At 36.4% G+C, this 19,501-nt stretch overlaps 1 protein-coding gene across 2 annotated transcripts in view; it reads right to left on the reverse strand.

The window, feature by feature from the left end:
- The window catches only part of Pka-R2 (cAMP-dependent protein kinase type II regulatory subunit), a 431,144-nt gene that overhangs the window by 312,592 nt on the left and 99,051 nt on the right, over window positions 1–19,501 (reverse strand). The window lies entirely within an intron of this gene.

The following is a 19,501-nucleotide window of genomic DNA, read 5'->3' on the forward strand; positions in this document are numbered from 1 at the left end:
AGACAGTATTGCCGCTCTTGTTCCTTTATTCTTTCGAAATCAAAATTGGTCTTCATCCAGTCGACAATCTATTTTTCAATAAATTCTGTTTTGAACAATTTTTAGCAAATTTTGCTGACATGTGGGATTAAAGCTATTGTTCTAAATTAGCTGCATTTGTTAGCATTATTATTTTTGGTATTGGTATTATAGTTGATTTCATTAACTCCTTTGGTATTTCTCCTCTATCATAGATTTGGGCTATTAATTGATAGAGTAAGGTTTTTGTCTCATCACCTAGATTTTTTAACAGTTCTATAAGAATATTGGCTACACCTCGACTTTTTCCTTACTCATTTCTGATAGTGCTTTATCAAATTCTTCTCGCATTATTGGGGATCCTAGATTGTCTTCATTTTGATTTTCTATGTTAATATCGACAATATTTCGGCGCCATTATAGAGATTTTCAAGATAATTCTTCCATTCCATTAATATATCCTCAGGTTCTATAAGTAATTTTCCATTTTCGTCTTTGATGGCATCGTTTTTGCTATTCTTATTAAATTTGAAAGTCAATTTGTTAAGTTTTTTTATAGACTCTCTATGTCTTCTTTTTTAAATAATTCATCTGTTATTACATTGTTCTTCCAGATATTCTTTTTTGGATTGTCTACATGTTCTTGTAATTTGATTTTTAAGATATCTGTATTTGGCCACATCTTCTTTAACAGTATTTTAAGATTTTCTTCTTTCAACCATAAGGCCAAGTATTTCATCTGTTATCCAATGTTTTCTTCTTTTTTTTCTGTATTTTATAATAATTGATTTGATGCATTTGTAATACTCTTTAATCACATTCCATTGGTTTTCAATATTCATCTGACTATGTTTTCTGGCATATTGTAGTCAGTTGCCTCTTAGTAATTTCTCAAGGTTCCATCTTATTGGTTTGTCTCTTTTGGTTTGTTTCAGTTCTGTTTTCATTAAGATAAAGTTATGGTCATTACTGATGTTGGCACCTGAATAGCTTTTGCAATTTTTATTTGGTTTCTGTATCTTTTCTTGACCAATATATAACTTATTTGAATCCCCAGGCGCTTTCCAGGTGTATCTTCTTCTTTTTGGAACTTGAAATAGTGTATTTGCTATAATTAACTGTTTTTTTGTGTACAAAATTCTATTAATTGCTTTCCTTTTTCATTCTTACGTCCAAGACCAAATCTTCCGGAAACATTATCATTATCCTCTTCTCACACCTTTCCATTTAGAGATGACATTTGTTCCTGGGTCAGTTTTATTATCTCAGTGAGTCTGTGATATTCTTTTGATCAAAATATCTAACATGTTCACAGGCTTCTCTTTTCCAGCTAAACCGATCCATCAAGTAGAAATACCAAGAGTTTCCTATAATAGATGATCTCACGCGCTGCTCACTTATGATTACTGTAATTCTCGTATACCTCATAATCTTCGTCATTTTTATTTTTCATTGCTAATCTTCTGATTTAATTTTCGCTGATAGTATTCATTTAGAACTGCTAAATGATCTGGCAAAATGACCCAAACTGACATGTGGTGCATAAACTTGGTCGCTGACACACACATGGCTAAAACTTAAGTATGCCAATAAAACTTGAATATGCCAATGAGCAATAGAAATTGTGGGAATTAAAAAAAAAAAAAAAAAAAAAGACATAAGAAAGTAACCAATTCAGAAATCAAAGCAGGTCACAAAAATGGGTGATGTTATTCAAAGCGTCAAACGGTTAAAACGGAAACTGGGCTGGTCAAGCCGAGTTACGTTTGGACACTATTCAGAGAGAGAGAGAGCAAGAAACGATGATGCGCAGAAACGAAATAATAGGAATTGCAGGAAACATCTCAATTAGGATGGTCCGTGAGAGGAGTGTCGAAAAGTTGGTAGAGTCTTCATCCAGTAGTGGAATTCAACAGACATCATCATCATTATTTACTTTTCAGAGGGTTAGTCAGTTTATATGGGAGAAGGGGTTCTTCCCAAAATCTTTGTATTTTTATTTTGCAAAACATGTAAATCGGCCAAAGAACACACACTATCTGTAGACGTGGTAATAGCACGTAGTTACCTAAACTGTAATATGAGTGTCATCATGGTAGAACAATGCATGTAATTTTTAATTAAAAGTTTTACAAAAATAACCATCATTCTTGTAAAAAATCTACAATACAGAGGGGGGAATATTTTTATTAGTATACACAGCACACGCACAGCAATATATCATCGTTTCCAAACAAAAGGATAACACTGGTACAAGACATGCTCACTAAACACGTCAGTCGGTTGATAGCCGTCAGTAATGCTGTTTGTAACAATAATTATCGTGTATAACGTGTAAATAATTATCGCCTACGTGCAACAGGGATCGGGACAACTCAGAACAAATGATTAATTAATTAGTTGGCAGTCATTTAGCACGACTGTCAAACTATAATTCGCTTCTTTCCTTAAGTAGTAAAAGTAGTATTTTCCGCTCACTTGGGTTACATTTTATATCCTGTCGATATAGAGAGAGATCCATCATTTTGCTATTCCCCAAAGTATTTCTCATAAATATTAGATGGTACAATATAAGTGATTTCTGCCTTTCTGAATCATCGTGAGGTTTTATATATATATATATATTTTTTTTTTTTTCTTCATGATAACATTCTATGAAGAGACAATGCAACTAGTGAGAAGCTTCACGTCTGAAAGTATTCTTAGCAATTGCATAAATGAAAACAACCTGCAATGAATACCAACTCAAAAATCCATCGAATATGGTGAACCACGCAAGGAAGTATAACAAAATTTTAAAAAAATCCAAAGCAATATTTGTGAGGACTATTATGTTGAAAATTCTGGATGGTAGCATCCGACACAAGGGTGACTGTGGCGCAATTCGCCAGTAATTTGAAGGCTGGTAAGGGGTGCAATGTATCGCGACAACACAGTACATCGAACCCTGATGAAAATGGGGCTGCGTAGCCGCAGGCCGCTCCGAGTACTCATGATAACCTCCATTCACCACAGCCTCAAATAGTCACGCGAGCATCACAAGTGGACTTTGCAGGAGTGGAAGAAGAAGGTGGTCTGGTCCGATGTTTCCTACTGCACCATGTGGACGGTCGGATACATGTGGTCGCTTACCTGGGGAAATGTTGGCGCCAGGATGCACCTTGCAATGAAAACAATCCCGTGGAGGGCAGTGTAATGCTTTCTGCTATGTTCTGCTGGTAAACCCTGGATCCAGTTACTCATGCGCATGAAACTGTGGCGTCTACCGCCTACCTAAACATCACTGCAGACCAAGTACAGCCATTCGTGGTAAGGATATTCAGTATTCCCCTCTGGTTGTGCCTTCTTTTAGCAGGATAATGCGACATGCCACACTGCCGAATTGTGCGAGAATAGTTCGCGGAACATGAGTTTTCTTGTACCTAAAAGGATTCTTGTATCTGGTACAAGAAACAATTTATCATATTAAGTTAGGTGGTCATAATGTTTTGGCTCTTCGATGTGTGCATATGTAAGTTCTGATAAACACCGAGAACAAAAATTAATTTTGTCTTATATATATCCTAAGAGTCTTCGTAGCTCAATCGATATAATCGAAGCCCTTTGATCGGAAAGACCTGAGTTCGATTCCCGTCCATGACGTGATATCTGGTCTATTTCGACGAAAGGTGAGTTAGCCGGCCTCCTATGAAGGTAATTTTTTTTTTTTTAAACCGGAAACTCGGTTTTTTCTTCTCCCAGAACAGGCAAACAGGTCCCGTGAACACACACAGATTTACAGGTCATGAATACTTACGACCCAGCCATAGGTTTGATTCATCAGCTATATGCCGATCCCAAGCCCGCAATAAAATGCGAGGGGGAGCAATGGTGAACTACCCTGTAAAAATCTCACCAGAAACACTTTATGGCAAGAAAGATGTTTTCTGAAAAAACATTTTTATATTAAAAAAAAAAGGAAAAAAAAACAAAAACATTTTTGTTCTAGGTGTTTTACAGAACTTTCCAGATTCCCCTCGTGTGTGTGTGTGTGTGTGTGTGTAGTAGTAGTAGTAGTAGTAGTAGTAGAAGATACTCACGGACCCTTTTCCACAGGACTAGCAACTGAACTAGAACCATTAATTCTATTTACATGACGTTCATCGGAGCAGCCTTCCCTAAACTGTTTTTCCCAATGAACATAACCCACAGCTTTTCAAGAAACATGCTAATTGATTCCCTCTTGACCCCTAACACATGTGCACACTGTTATGTTTTGTAACCTCTCGTGTAGTGGATTTGATACAAAAAAAAAAAAAAACTTTCATCTTAAGCAACGGCCGTAACGCAGATGCGAGTACAACGAGATATGTGCCCATCGGTTTAGTAGACTTCAGTAAGAATCCCGCCTAGGAAATACGAGGCTATCTTTTATAACGTCTTTTCAACTGAAGGTGAGTTAACCGGTCTCACATGGTGATGACAAGTTTTTTTCCTCTCCCAAAAATCATACAAATTAGCCGGAGAACGCATAGAGTTAAAAGACAGTATAGCCTCGTGCCGCAAGTTATGTGCGGCTCAAATGTGAGTCAATGTTATTGAAATAAGTGCTCTTGGCCGAATAAAACCAGGTCACGGTTCTCCCCTTGACGTCACTCTCTAACTGAAAGTAATTATGTAGTATTCGTGTGTAAACTAAAATATCCAATAGAGTATGTTAAATTATTTATTTTTTCCTCCTTTCGAATTAAGTTAGATAAAGAAATTGCACTGTATGAAGAAATTCGACCTCAAGTAGTGAATTGAAATATAAAAGCTGTCACTTCAAATTGCAATCAGTCAACAATTGGAGTGCGCTTGCGCAGTATGATGCTAAATTTAACAAAGGAAGAAAAATATCAAAGCACATGTCAAGGACGAAGAAAATTTCTGAGTGATATCGACAGAGATGGGAAATCTAAACTCCATTAAGAGTGAACGCAGGTGTGTGTGTACACGTGTCCGTGCGTCGCCCATAGAGGGCGCAATGGTCATAAGTGGTAGTGCATAAAAGTCTAGGTACATCCGCAAAAAAAAAAAATAAAAATAAAAAACGTAGCACGTGCATTTAACTGCTCCCCCATCGCAAATGTATATTCATTGGAGTATTAGTACGATCACGCAAATTATGTTGAATACCGGGCGATTTTTGCCCGATACAAAAGCCATTTGCGAAAATCGATTTAATCGTAACCTTTTAGAGTAATATAGAAAAATCAAACGCACCTGCGCAGTCGACTATTAGTAAGAGAAATCCACAAGGCACCTTAATTCACATGAAGAACATCTAGCACCGTGGCATTTAGCAGATGGCAGTAGGTTATACCACACACACACTTCAAGCAGACGACACATCAAGATTCTATCAGATGATATCTGGCAACGTGCCAATAACTTGTCAGCAATGCTGCCGCAGTCTCTAGTTTAAAAAAAAAAAAAAAATTATCTAAAAAAAAAATCTTAAGTAGTGCGCTCAAGGCAGGTTTCACATGCTTGTAAGCTAGATGCTTGTCAACAGAGACTCGCTTCGTATATCTTGGCAAGTTCTTTTCAACATACAAGTCCATGTAAACAATAAAAATGTATCGCGTGCAGAACGTGAACAGAGCAAAATTCATTGTCTATAGAAGTAATCTTCATGAAAAGGAATATCGATACTGAGAGACATAAATCAATATTCTTAACCCGGACTATGAATTTTATTTTGGTTTCAAAGTTTAGATTCTGAAAGTTATCCAATTACTGATATATCTTTTCATCTATGATGTAGCGTACATGAAATCATGTAGCGTTATCTCGCACTGCTAGTAAATGAATTAACTATTGGGGGGGGGGGGATGATTGTGCTATTACAGTCTCATCTACAAAAGGTTGTAAACCTGTAATACAAGACAGTATGGAGGATGGGCTAAGATTTTTTTAATGTTTTTTTTTTTTTTGTATTTTTATTTATTTTTCACCTAATTCGGGAATCTTACTCTAGAGACTGAATCTGGAACTTTTTCAAGCCACTTCAGGCCTCCAATAAGCGGAGCTTATTTCATTAGTCTCCTCGCACCGAAATTCATCACTAATAATGTACACCTCCGAATCAAAAAATTAGAATAATCAAAGAAAATGTGTTGACTGATTTGCAATTCTAATTTATTGCATAGAAATAATTATTAATAAATATGAATTAGCATAATCTAAATCTACGTACTTTGTAGATTATATAACCGTGTAAACATAAAAATGTAATATAAATTATAAGAAAAACTGTTATTTGAAAACATTCCCAAAATTAGAATCATTTTTAACATGGTTCAAAATATTAGAATAATACGAAAATTGCAGTCAAAGAGAAACATGATAATTAGTACTTTGTTGAATTCCCACTTAGCTTTTATGACCGTTTGTAAGCAGTTGGGCATATTATTTACTAGCGGTTTGTAGTCTTTTTTTTTCTTTTTCTTTTTTTTTCAAATCATATGGTCTGCAGACGACAAACAAGTTCATTTTTGTCTCTTGGGGCTTCTTGAAGATTTCTTCATAATTCCCCACAAATTCTCAATGGGGTTTAAATCTGGTGAGTTTGCCAGCCAAGGAATTACATTGATTTGCCTTTCTTTGAGCCTTTTTAGTAGCGTTCTTGATAGTGTGACAAGAAGATGAATCTTGCTGAAAAAGGAAATCACTATCACATAAATCTTCCGATGCCGGTAACAATTTCTTGTACACTTTGGAATCGACTCTTTCGTACACAATACACAGCCTACCTGGATCCTCTTCAATCATACAAGCCCATACCATGATAGACCGTTTCCTGCATCATTTATCAAATGCTTCTTAAGACGCTAAAGCTTGATGACCATGGGACACAAAGCATACTTGCATAGCTAAAAAGTACCTTTTCCCAATCCTCCTGACCCCCACAACAGTCTTTGCTTACACCATCGCACTCCAGCTGCCTTTTGCTTGGAGGTCATAAGTGGCTTCGTCTTAGGCACCCGTGACTTAAAACCCAATTTTTGAAATCGTCTCAACGTCGTACATTTAAACACATTAACACCTAGTTCTTTCCATCTCCTGTGAAAATATCTTACACTTCGAAAGCGGTTTGGTTTCACGATTTTTTTTCAATCTCCTCTCATCTCTTGATGTAGTTACCTTTCGGCCACTACTGCAGCGATTATTTTGAAAACATGGGTCATTAAAATACTGTTTCAATACCTACTCACGTTGCTTGAGTAGGTATTTCAATTCTTACATTTCAATTTCTTAGCTATGAACTGTTGAGTTTGGCCTTCTTTGTGTAGAGACACCATACGAAACTTTTTAGCTCCCGATATATCACTCGTTCGACTCATGTTTAGCAAATGATTAACTGAAATTCACGCGAAAACGATTCTTCACACACGAGTCAGCGTGTGAGAAAACCAATTGGAAAAATTTGGAATATTCTAGTATATTGAACTACGTTAAAAATTATTCTAATTTTGTGAATGTTTTCAAATAGCAGTTTCTTATAATTTATATTACATTTTTATGTGTTTACATGGTTATAAAATCTACAAAGCATGTAGATTCAGATGATGCTAAATCATATTTGGCAATAATTATTTTCTATGCAATAAATTAGAATTGCAAATCATTCAACACATTTGCTTCGATTATTCTAATTTTTTGATTCGGAGGTGTACATTTAATCTAGTCATACTAATTATGACCAAATATGTTTTACAGACGCAATAAAAAATTTTGTACCGTGCAATACGCAAAAAATAACACCTAGGAAATATATTTAAGTAGTGTCAAGCAGTGTGGTAGAGCAAAATATGATGGAATACGAATTGCGAGTAGTTATGTTTTACTGTTTGGAAATGGTATCATTGGATATTATAAAATCCTGTCACTGGACTTGTTAATATCTTCTGAATTAAGTCTGTGCTATGTGTAACCAATTTTACGGTTTGCCTTTTTGTTTTAATGAATTTTAATGCGATATGCTTCCTCAGATTGCGAGCGAAATTCCCTATAGAATGTTGCATGTATTTCATTTCATGTAAGTTGACAAATGCGCTACATGAATGTCAAAGAGAAAATACTTTGTGTAATTAAACAACAGATGACCTAAGATAATAAAGAGATTTAACAGGCCACCAGAGTATTGAAGTTTGTGAATACTCTTTTGTGTCAATATAATTTTAGGGATATCGACTCTCAAAATACTATATTTCTTAAAATTAAGCCTTCAAACATGTTTAAGGTTTCCTAAGAGCACGAATTTCTCAGAGCAAATGTTATTCCAATAACAATATAAGGTATGCACTTGGTTGAAAAGGTGAGGAACACTTATATGAATTACTTTCAATTAAAAGGTGACAACCAGTTTCATAAAAAGATGGCGCGATCATTCTTCCCCACAAAAACTAGCTTTAATGTCCTACAAGCGTACGACAAAATGAACAGTGAACGATGGTTTTAACTGAACCCACTAATTTAGTGTTCAATGCTCAAAATTCACTTTAACTTTGTGTGTTTGGGAGGGGGGGGGAATTGCAGGACAAATGAACATAGAAATGGACGCAGCCTCAGGGCTATGCACGAAACTGGCTATTCCTTCCGCTAAATTACCAATTCAACAACTCTAGTGATTCTACATCTCAGAAGGAAGGATCATATTTCTGAGACTGAAGAAAGAAGCCCATTAGGTTAGATTATTAATTTTGTTTAAAAAAAACGGCTTCCTCTTATCTTTTTCAGACTAAAAAATTTATCTCTGGATTTGTTTCGATCCGCCGTGAACAACTGCCCGAACGGAAACGCGTAATGACCTTCTCACCAGTCAATATATTGACCTATTAGCCCGACGTCCTTTGATACAGGACTGCTATTTTTATCTTCGTTCAATGTCCCAATTACGATAGGAGGCTTTTCGTGTCTTATTCCAAATGAACTTATCAGACTACATTTCACTATGAAGTCAACAAGTTTCAGATTGTAACAGAGCGGAAATCGTTTGCGATGAATTCTGCAATAGTGCTTACATTCGTTTCCACTTTGTACTACCGAGTATCTGGGATGTCTTATCAGCTAGTTTACTGAGAAGTAATGCAGAATTTAAATAGAAATAGAAATAGTTGAAAACAAAACAGACGAAAAGTGAACCAAAAGCTGAACTCTCTTGCGTCATTTAAGTAAGACTAATGTAACTAATATTTAATTTAATTTAATTTTAATGTAACTAATATTCTAATATTAGTTACATTAAAATGTAACTAACATTAGAATTCAAAGAATATTGAAACAACTTGCACAAATTGAACGAAGTATCCAAGTATCAAATAACTTGCACAAGTATCCAAGTTATTCATTCAATTCTTCACATCGGAAATAAATGGCATAAGATACCTCAAAAATTATATTAACTAATTCACAATATAACGTTATTCTCCTTTAATTTAAAAATTAGTGAACAAATGAGCACTTGGTAAAATAATAATAGTTAATTAAGTGCACACTCATGTCGTTTAAAAGCCAATTTCACAGGAAAATTAAATAAATATACAATAATGATTACACCATACAGGACATCCCTCTGGCGGATGTTTTTGTTTCATTAAATAATTTAAGTCATTTATAGAATAATTAGTTAATTTATAATGCACTATTTTATTGAATTAAAAAAAAATAATTACCAATGAAATAAATTATTAATTATTAAATTAAATTAAATATCGTTAAGGATAATAATTATCTTTTTTTTTTCTATTTTAAGATATTCAAAGACTTCAAAAGTGTTCATTTCCGCTTTGCTGTTGCTATTTTAGGTAAGCTATGACGCCATTTCAAAGAGCGATTAATGGTCGTCTGCAAAACAGAACTGATTAATCACAGAACTGTATTTGATGACAGTGCAGCATTCTATTTAAGTGCTTGTTACAGTTAGAAGAAATAACCTGCCACTACGAATAGCGAGTACATTTTTGTTAAATGGAGATTGATGCATAATATAGAAAGGGAAGATTTTATTGCAAGTGTATATGAATAGCGCCATTGTTCGAATACATAAAAATAGAATTATTGCATTACTTTTGCTTCTTTTTAAGAAAGCCTTTGTTCATGAGTTACATACACAAACATCGGAATAATAGAAAAGAAATATTACGCAGTATTATCGCTGTGCTTTAAAAAAATAAATAAATAAGCAGTGCAAATCCATTAAATAATTTTCGCAAAGTCCACTTTTACCATTAGTGACAACCGTATTTCGGTGAAGTACATGCAAGTCGTTTGGCAATATTGGAACGTGTGCATGCACTTTGCTTAGATCACATTAAGTATTGAAGGTGCAGTGTGATTTCTAAAGGCGTGTTTTAAGTACGGAACGCTTAATACAGAGAACCGTAGTCCGTGAAATCAGTTTTCATAGCGGCTGATGAATTCTGGCGTTGATCAATAAGCACGGAACGTCCAACCACCTACGCTTGGCTGACATATGAAGCCAAAGTGACACTTGGATGATGAGAGAATTCTACGATAAACTAGTTAATACAAAAATGTACTAAAAAATGGCGAATGACACCACGATGTATCGTAGGCTTGCAGAACAGCATTAGTAACAGTGCTAAGTAAATGTCATCGAAAATAAAAGATAAGGTAACCGACGAAGAACACAAAAATAGGTCGCAAACGCTAGAGCTATTACGTACAACAAATCCCGTCAGCACGTGCTCGGCAACGTATTACTCCGAAGAAACATTCGCCATCATTTCTTTGCTGCACTACTTTTTAATGTCAAAGGGCAAGGTAACGGGAGAATCTCCGACCTGGTATTCCGCTACGCGTAAACATGTTCTTCACAACGAAACTGATTTTAGACAGTAAGGTTGTCTTTAAGGGCGTCGAAGTAAACTTGCAGTCATCAAAAAAATGATCAACTTGTGACCACGAGAAGCTTGAAGGTATTAAATGCCATTCACAGTTAGCTATTCGAGGTCAATGCCCTTTTTAGGTAGCTGCACTGAAGAAAACTTGCTGACGTCACGTCGTCACCGGATTGCTTCAAGCTAGAGCTGCTAACTCCATAAATGAACCTGAGCTTGACGGAATGAAAGAAAACACTAATAGGAAACTATTAACAAGTTAACAATGCATTTTTACGTTCTAATCACGTAATTAAGTAATTTCGTTATTTGCAGCAAACCTGAACGCACTCTAGTGGTAGCTATTGGAATTTGCTGTATATCGTATTGTCATAGCTGGGAAGCCAGCTTTCCCAAATGAAGGGATAATATAATATAGAATGGCACAGTTGGGTCATAGCCCGCACGTGTGTATGCGTGCGCGCTGGCTCGCAATCCTCAAGAGCTCGCGGTAACCATAGAAACGGATGGATTCTTCCAGAAAGTCGAACGATTGCTTAGGGAGCGAAGTAGTCTCCTGTTTGCTGAGAATAAAATGTAACTCCAAAATAATGACTGATAGAGAATGTGTAGACAATACACAGATTGTTCTCGTTAACTTGCTAACTGAAGTTGGGGTCAAATAATCAATATGGGGCAGGGGTTACGCAATCGGAAACAAATTTCACTCATAATAGTGGAGTCGTAAAAAGTGTGTTAATGGACATGGATTGTAAAATAAGGGTCACAAGTCTAAAGGGAGTTCTTGTAACAAATAATTGTTATTGTAGCCTAGACTACGTGAGTCAGCCGATAAATTGGGGCGTGTCTCTTGCTAGAGGGATTACTTTGAGGAGGTATATAAATGGCAAACGAGTTAAGCAAAATCTCTCAAAATATTGCAAACCTAATCCACTTATCTGAGTGGTATATTGATAATCCAAGCGATCAGAAACGCCCAAAAAGCATTATCTGATCATCGTGTGAATCAAAGCTCTGGTTAAACTATAACACTTTGTAAATCGAAACGTAAAACGTAAAACGAAATATATAAATGTCCTCGGTCACCTATACGGAGCCATAGCGGTAGTGAGAGGGATAAAATTCTTTACGAGTGTATCGGGAAATGTAAAGAAGATCGCACTTGCTATGAATATTTCTGCGGGTAGCAAAGTCTTGAAATAATACTCTGACTGGTGCTTTCGTGAGGAGATTTAAGAGAAAACATGTTTGCCAAGAAGCAGTTAGGATCTACTGTTTGTTCTTAAACTTCAAAAGCCCCCTAAGGGATCTTGCGGATATCGAAAAGATCTGCAATATGGAATAAGAAGACTTCTCTTTCACAACTCGATGTGTATAAAAATGTTTTTTTTTTTTTTTTAAATATTTCCTTGGTAAGCTGTAAGTCACCTCATGTTGTTCCAATGCAAACACTTCAGGGTAGTTTTCTGTTTACTCTCAAGGTTGGAGGAGAGAGATAAATTTGAAAAATCAATCATTACTAGAAAACACAGATGGGAATGAAATAACACAAGAGTATTTATGAAAATTTAACATAGAAGGACAGCAGCTTTTTTGAAGAAATTTAAAGCAAATGTTCGTGGACAGTAGGATCGCTTGTTGTCTCTCCACTATTGTCTGATAGGTTTGGGAAAAAAAAAAGTTTTTAAAAAGTAAATTGAAACTGGAACTAGAAGCACTTCCTTTTGAGTATTGCTAAACATGGCGCTGAATCAAATGGTAAACGTTTGCTAAGGTGAGGGAGGACAAATACATTCGTGACTGCTATTAAGGCAGGTGGTGTCAGACAAACACAAAAATATAAACAATGCAGACAGTATTACGAAAATTCAAACATTAGTAACAAAACATTTAAATCAATAAAAACTCACTACACATAAAAAGCATGTTTTTTAAAAAAATTGCTAATTAGGAATAAAGCAAATGTTCAAATGGCTAACCATTTATTGAAAACCTCTAAATTTCATCCCAGCTCTAGCAGAAAAATTTCGGTACAAGCTTCCATCAGACAAATCCTGAAGTCGGAACCCGAGCTTCCTGAACTCTTACACCCAATATCTCGGGAAGAGGTACAAATAGCCTTAAAACTTACCAAGAATGGCAAAGCTGCAGGAGTGGATGGTATACTCCCTGAGTTCCTAAAACATATTGGTCAACATGGCCAAACATGGCTGGCTGGCTGCCCTTTTCTCAGAAATCATCATGACTAGTAAACTACCAAAGCTATGGCGGGAAGCCAAAATAATTGCCGTGCCCAAACCAGGGAAAGATCCAAATGATGTGAAAAACCTACGACCTATCTCCTTGCTTCGCACCACCTTTAAGCTCTTTGAAAGAATTCTCCGTAAAAGAATTTCACCACTCATCGAAAGAGCACTCCCGACTGAACAAGCTGGCTTCAGGCCAGGAAGAAGGTGCTGTGACCAGGTCCTGGCCCTGACAACTCAAATTGAAGCAGGCTTCCAGAAGAAACTTAAATTTGGAGCCACTTTCATTTACCTAACATCTGCTTATGACACTGTCTGGATCAGGGGCCTCCTCCTAAAACTAGGAAATATTATAAAGTCTAAAAAAACTTTACAACTTTTTGAATCCATTCTCTCCAACAGAAAGATCGGTCCATATTGGCGTAAAAAAGAGCAGGCCCAGATTCCTTCACAACGGTCTTCCTCAGGGCTCTGTGTTATCCCCTATACTTTTTAACATCTACGTGTATGATCTACCTCATACCAGATCAAGCAAGTATATGTACGCCGATGACCTAGCGATCTTACATCAATCCACCTCCTTTACCAACCTAGAATCAACCTTGAATACAGACCTGAACACCCTGGAAGAGTACTTCAAGCAGTGGTACTTGAAGCCAAATCCAACCAAAGCAGTATCCTCAGTATTTCATCTGTACAAAGCAGAGGCGAATCGACAACTCAACCTTTCTTTCTATGGAAAAATGGTAGAACACGAGCCTCACACAAAATACCTTGGAGTGAGCCTAGACAGAAGCCTAACCTATAAAAGGCACATCATCAGCCTCTCCAATAAAATTAAAACCAGAAATAATATCATTTCAAAGCTTGCTGGAACAACCTGGGGTTGTGGTGCAATAGTCCTAAGGTCGTCTGCACTAGCCCTCGCATTCTCTGCAGCAGAATATTCTGCCCCTGTCTGGGAAAAAAGTACACACATTAACATTATAGGCACCCAGCTAAAGTCTACCATGCGCACAATTAGTGGGACAGTGAAAAGCACCTCTCTCTCCTGGCTGCCTGTTCTAACATTGCGCCACCACACATACGGAGAAGACAAGCCTCGATTAAGGAATTTAATAAAGCAATGAGCAATCCACTCCTGCCCCTACACCAGACTCTCATAAACCCACCCAGTCTTCGCCTCAAATCTAGAAAGCCTCTCTGGTCCATGGACCAACTCTCTTCAGCTGCGCTGCCATCAATATCTGACATATGGAGAAAATACTGGTCCAACAATCTCCCAACAAACGGCTTTCTGGTAGAAAATCCCTGTGCTCCGCAACCTTTTTGATCTTCCTAGGAAGATCTGGTCATCAATAAACAGGATCAGAAATAGTCAGGGCAGATGTGGCTACCTTCTACATAAATGGGGGCTGTCAGCTCACCCTTATTGTGATTGTTCTCTCGTGGCTCAGACGATTACTCATATTGTGTACGAATGCCCAAGGTGCCAATTTCACGGTGGTGGCCTACAGGACATCCACAAGGTGACGGATGAGGCCTTGAATTGGCTTTCCAGCCTGGACTTTGACCTATAATTGGTATGGTGGTGGCGGTGGTTATGGAGGAAACAGAAGATCACGGTCCCGTCGCACCACTTAGACGTTATTCTCGTAGTCACTCACATAGTCCTCGTCATAGTATCAGCAGAACTCCTCCTCATGTTAGAAGATGATGCTTAAACCTCGGATACAGCTACTTTTATGTTGCGAAAACATGCAGCCTTCTCATACTTGTTGCAGCAGGATGATAATTATCCCTGGCTTGATTATGACAAATTACTTTTGCTTTTTTTTTTAAAAAAAAGGAAAAATTTAGAAAACAGGTTATGCCTTTTATGTAATGAACTTTTATATGTTAAGATTTTCATCATTTGTTTCTGGAAATTGTGATTGTACCTTTCACTTACCAGTTTCATGTAGCTATAAGCATAAATAAATAAATGTTCCAAGTTCAATTAATAGGCAAAACGCACGAATTATTTCATTTTTTGTGATAATTTACAGTTAACCAACTCAATTTTACAACAGAAAACTTTCGTAGCTACCAGCATTGCTTGACGTTGAAATTCATATCAATAGTTTATTATTTTTAAACTGAAAAAATGTTTTGCATGACCATTTCAACTCCTCTTTCGCAGTCCAAGTATGACTCATTATTACATAAAGGACAGGAATGACTGGAAATTAATACACATTATTGCTAGCATAGTTAATTATTTTGATTATGCCACAGCAGCTATGGCTATGAGGCGATTCAAGAGTATTGTGTGTGTGGTTGTGTCTGCGCATGCGCGTTCACTGGTCAGTGTGATTTTGTGGGGAATGGGGGGGGGGGTGGAAATGGGGATCCGAGAGAAAAACTCTTCCATCCCAATAAGAGATCGGATAATTAGTTAAAAATCCCATTATAAATGTAACTCTCGTACTGCGGCGGGAATTGAACCTAGGTTTTTCTAACTCAAGGATGTCGATGCTACCGACTGAACTAGGAAGACACTAATATAATCAGCTGCATTGTTCTTCTAAAGAATATCTAAGAAAAACCAAGTTTCTTCTCTCCTGTTAAAAATAAAAATAAAAAGAGCGTAAGAACAAGTCTCGACCGTTGCTACCACCCCTCGGATACCCTAACATCAATGTCAGCACAGAATTTCTCAGTGAATGAAACTACAGTAAAGCAACCTTACAACTCAACTATTTTTAAAAGACAAACAATGCCGTGAAAAAAATGCTGAAGATATTGGCAAATATTATAAATAGTAAGATAAGTCGGACAAAAATCCTTATCATGGCGAAAAGACATATTGTAACAATGAACTTCAACAAAAGTTCTTAACAACATACCAAAATAGACTTACATTTTCAATGAATCTTCCGACATGAACTATAATCGAAGTATACTCTACTTTATTCAGTTAAGGGAATGGCATTCGATTATACGAGATTTTATTCTGTTCATGTTTGCGGCCTAACTATATTTTCAGAAAGTATTGATCAGATCTTCGCTTTAAGGACAAGCGAAAGGAGGAAACTTAAGGTCGACACTGATTATATTACAAACTACGGAAGTACAAGAATTTAGAAGAAAAAAAAGTGAAAGAGGTATTGCTGGATGGAACTATGAAAACATATTTATCCTTAAAAATATAGGGAAAAAAAATTATATTCAAACTTTACACTAGTGATAAATGTATTGAATACTTAGCTACCATCGGGACTGCCAGATGCAAATTTCTGCAATTCTAACCAGTATTCATATCAGATTTCCGAAAAATTACTAAGTAGGAATGTAACACTCAATTTCGCAAACTAAAATATGAAAAGGCCAACGTAAGATATATGGATATACCGCATACGACTTTAAACAAAGAAAAATCACGTGATATACGCTAGATGCACATGAGTCGCACTCTCGAGGCTATCTAGTGGTTACTCTGAGCTCAACGGAAGATGGGGCAGCACGCCAATCTAGTCATCAGCTGTTTTTTTTTTTTTTTTTTTCATTTGAAAGGTTTCCGAGGTCTTGGATTACTTCCAGGAAATGTCAGATTTGTATCTATTTCTTCTGCTTTCACTTCATGAAATGATCGCATACTAGGACATGCTATGCTAGTCCAGATTTAGGTTGTTCATACTATTTCGGCATCCCATTAATCGGAAGATACGAGACAAACTGCGTCCAGCGTTTATGTTCATTACAATGATGTTATGTGGTTTAAGAACGCAGCCAACTTGCTTTATGTCGACCTGGGAGATGGAGTATAACGAGGTATACTCCACCCCTCTCCGTGCTGATCCCCCCAAGATCTTATCTTTCCGTAGTGTTTACAGTATACCCTATCCTCTCGGGGAAAAGGAAACAAACTCAAAGATGTTTTCAAGAAACCGTACACGTCTCCAGAAGTGCATTCTTGAGGGGCATTTGATAGTGAACACGTGCTGGCAAATACTGCCTTAACTTACCGTAAGACCTAAACATACTAAGCACAAGAGATCGCAGCAAGAAGTGCTGCGTACGACAATTTAGCGTGATTTTCCTCTTGCAGATCATTTCCTTGAATAATTGTGCATTGACTGTGTGTCAATGTACCTTGATAATGTAATTTTAAAGTGGCGAAACGTTGGGTAGCATCTTATTTGATTGTATATATTAAATTATATACATTTTCAGTTTTACTTAGTTATTTTCGTAAACAATTTAATATGGGTAGTCATACTGAAGTTCACAGCTGCAGTTAGGTAATTAATGTTGAGAATCGACTACCAAAAAAAAAAAAATAATAATATATAACAGTTTATTAAATTACTTAAAATGTTTCTACCTTCTGCAGTGATCTAAGAGACTCTATACAAGAGGAGCATGAAAATTCTGCTGCAGAGAAATAAAACAAGACTAAACATATAAAATAAGAAGAAAACATTTTATTCCTACATTTTATTGTCTTGTGGTGTTGATATTAAAATTTTTACTCACATTTTTTTCGCTTCCTGGTTCACCCTTTAGTGTGTGCGTGTGATGTGCACAAAAGACTTCAACGACTTTTCTAAGCGCATACACAAATCAAGCATAAGTCGACTGCTCTTAGAGCAAACTAAGTTCCATCTCCATGAAATATGCACACACACATTTTTATCTCTTTGAAAGGAGCTGAAAAGTCACGCGACATTGCATTCGCTCTCATAGGAACACCCTGCATAATAGTATGGCCGTACACAGCGAAAACAAGCAGTTTGGACTTAAGTAAAATTGGATGTCTTTTATCGTCTAGACATGTCGTAAATAAGAATTTGGGATGTCAGGCTTGAGAAAATTATTTTAAACAAGATATATATATATATAAAAAGAGTTCCCATTTTTAAGAATAGATGTAGACTTTACTATATACACGCTTTGGGAATAAACTCTGGAGGCAATGTCTTATTTACTATCTACTTGAGATCTCGAAGAAAATATCATTTTTCTAAATGAAGTTTGGTTATATTATCGCGTACTCCGACATGCTATTGGCGATGTCAAAGCTAGCGAAATACGAAAGTGTGATGCACTCAAGTTCTGCTTCTACTAGTATAATTTTTTTTTAATGCTCGATGTTTACGCTTAAGATAGTGTTATAATGAATTAATGTCAACTAGAACGTATGAATTCGGGTGGCTACCTTAATAATTTTTTTTAAATCATCAATCCTCGAAATCAGATTAACTACACGACTCTGAATTAACAACAATACACATTAACCAACCAAAATATTAAGAATACCATCTGCCGATGATTGTTTCAGAGCTATGCTGCTGCATGCCATTTTACAAACTTGTTCAATGTTTATAAATGGGCTTTCTATTTTTTTTTTTTTCTAGAAAAATATTGTTCTATCTTGTAAGGTAGCTTTTCACATAAAGAAGTTAAACTTGGTTCAGATTTGGTGAATATAACGGTCGAATTAAAACTACGATCTTTTTGGTACCAAAGGTTTATTTTTTTTATTAATAAATTCAGAGTCTAGAATCAGCATGACGGTTGCTCTTCTAAGGACCAGGTGATGGTCTTTAGAAGAGCAACCAATCCACGTATACAATATTATTATTATAATTGTTATTATCTGAGACCTCCAGGGAGTCAAGGACTCATCGAGAAAGGCTGTAAATTACCCAACCCAGCTATCATACCTTTCCTTAAATTCATTTACACTAGATGCACTCACTATCTCTAAGGGGAAATTATTCCACTCACTCACTGCTCTCTGGGAGAAAAACCTAGCTCTTACTCCTTTCTTGACTGAGAACAACCATAAGTTCCATGGATGCCCCGTGTTCTCTCCCTGCCTTACATATAACGAAAAATTCCATCATTTGAAATGCTATAACACCCATTCAAAAGTTTATAGACCTCTGTCATATTACCCCTCTTTCTCCTGTTAACCAGAGACTGCAATCCACATACTCGCAATCTGTCCCCATAATCTAAATCCCATAATCCGGATATAATCTTTGTAACTCTTCTTTGCACCCTTTCCACAGCTTCTTATCTATTTGGAACGCGGGAGACCAAATCTGCGCACAATAATCCAGATGTGGTCTTATCAAAGCCTTATAAAGAGCAAAATTACTTCCTTATCGTTACATGTCAAGGTTCGCTTCAACATAGCAATTATCTTCTGAGTTGTATTTGCAACTTTTGCTATGGGACCTTTGAACTTTAAATTCTTATCCACCAATGCACCAAGATCCCTTGCCTCTTAAGTTTCTTGTAGCATAACCCCGCTAATATAATATGTCGCTGGATCTCTAATCACGCCAAAGTGCATAACTT

The sequence above is a fragment of the Typopeltis vanoorti genome, chromosome 11 (genome assembly GCF_054136105.1).
Source record: "Typopeltis vanoorti isolate ZY-2024b chromosome 11, IOZ_Tvanoo_1.0, whole genome shotgun sequence".
In the NCBI taxonomy this organism is placed as follows: domain Eukaryota; kingdom Metazoa; phylum Arthropoda; class Arachnida; order Uropygi; family Thelyphonidae; genus Typopeltis; species Typopeltis vanoorti.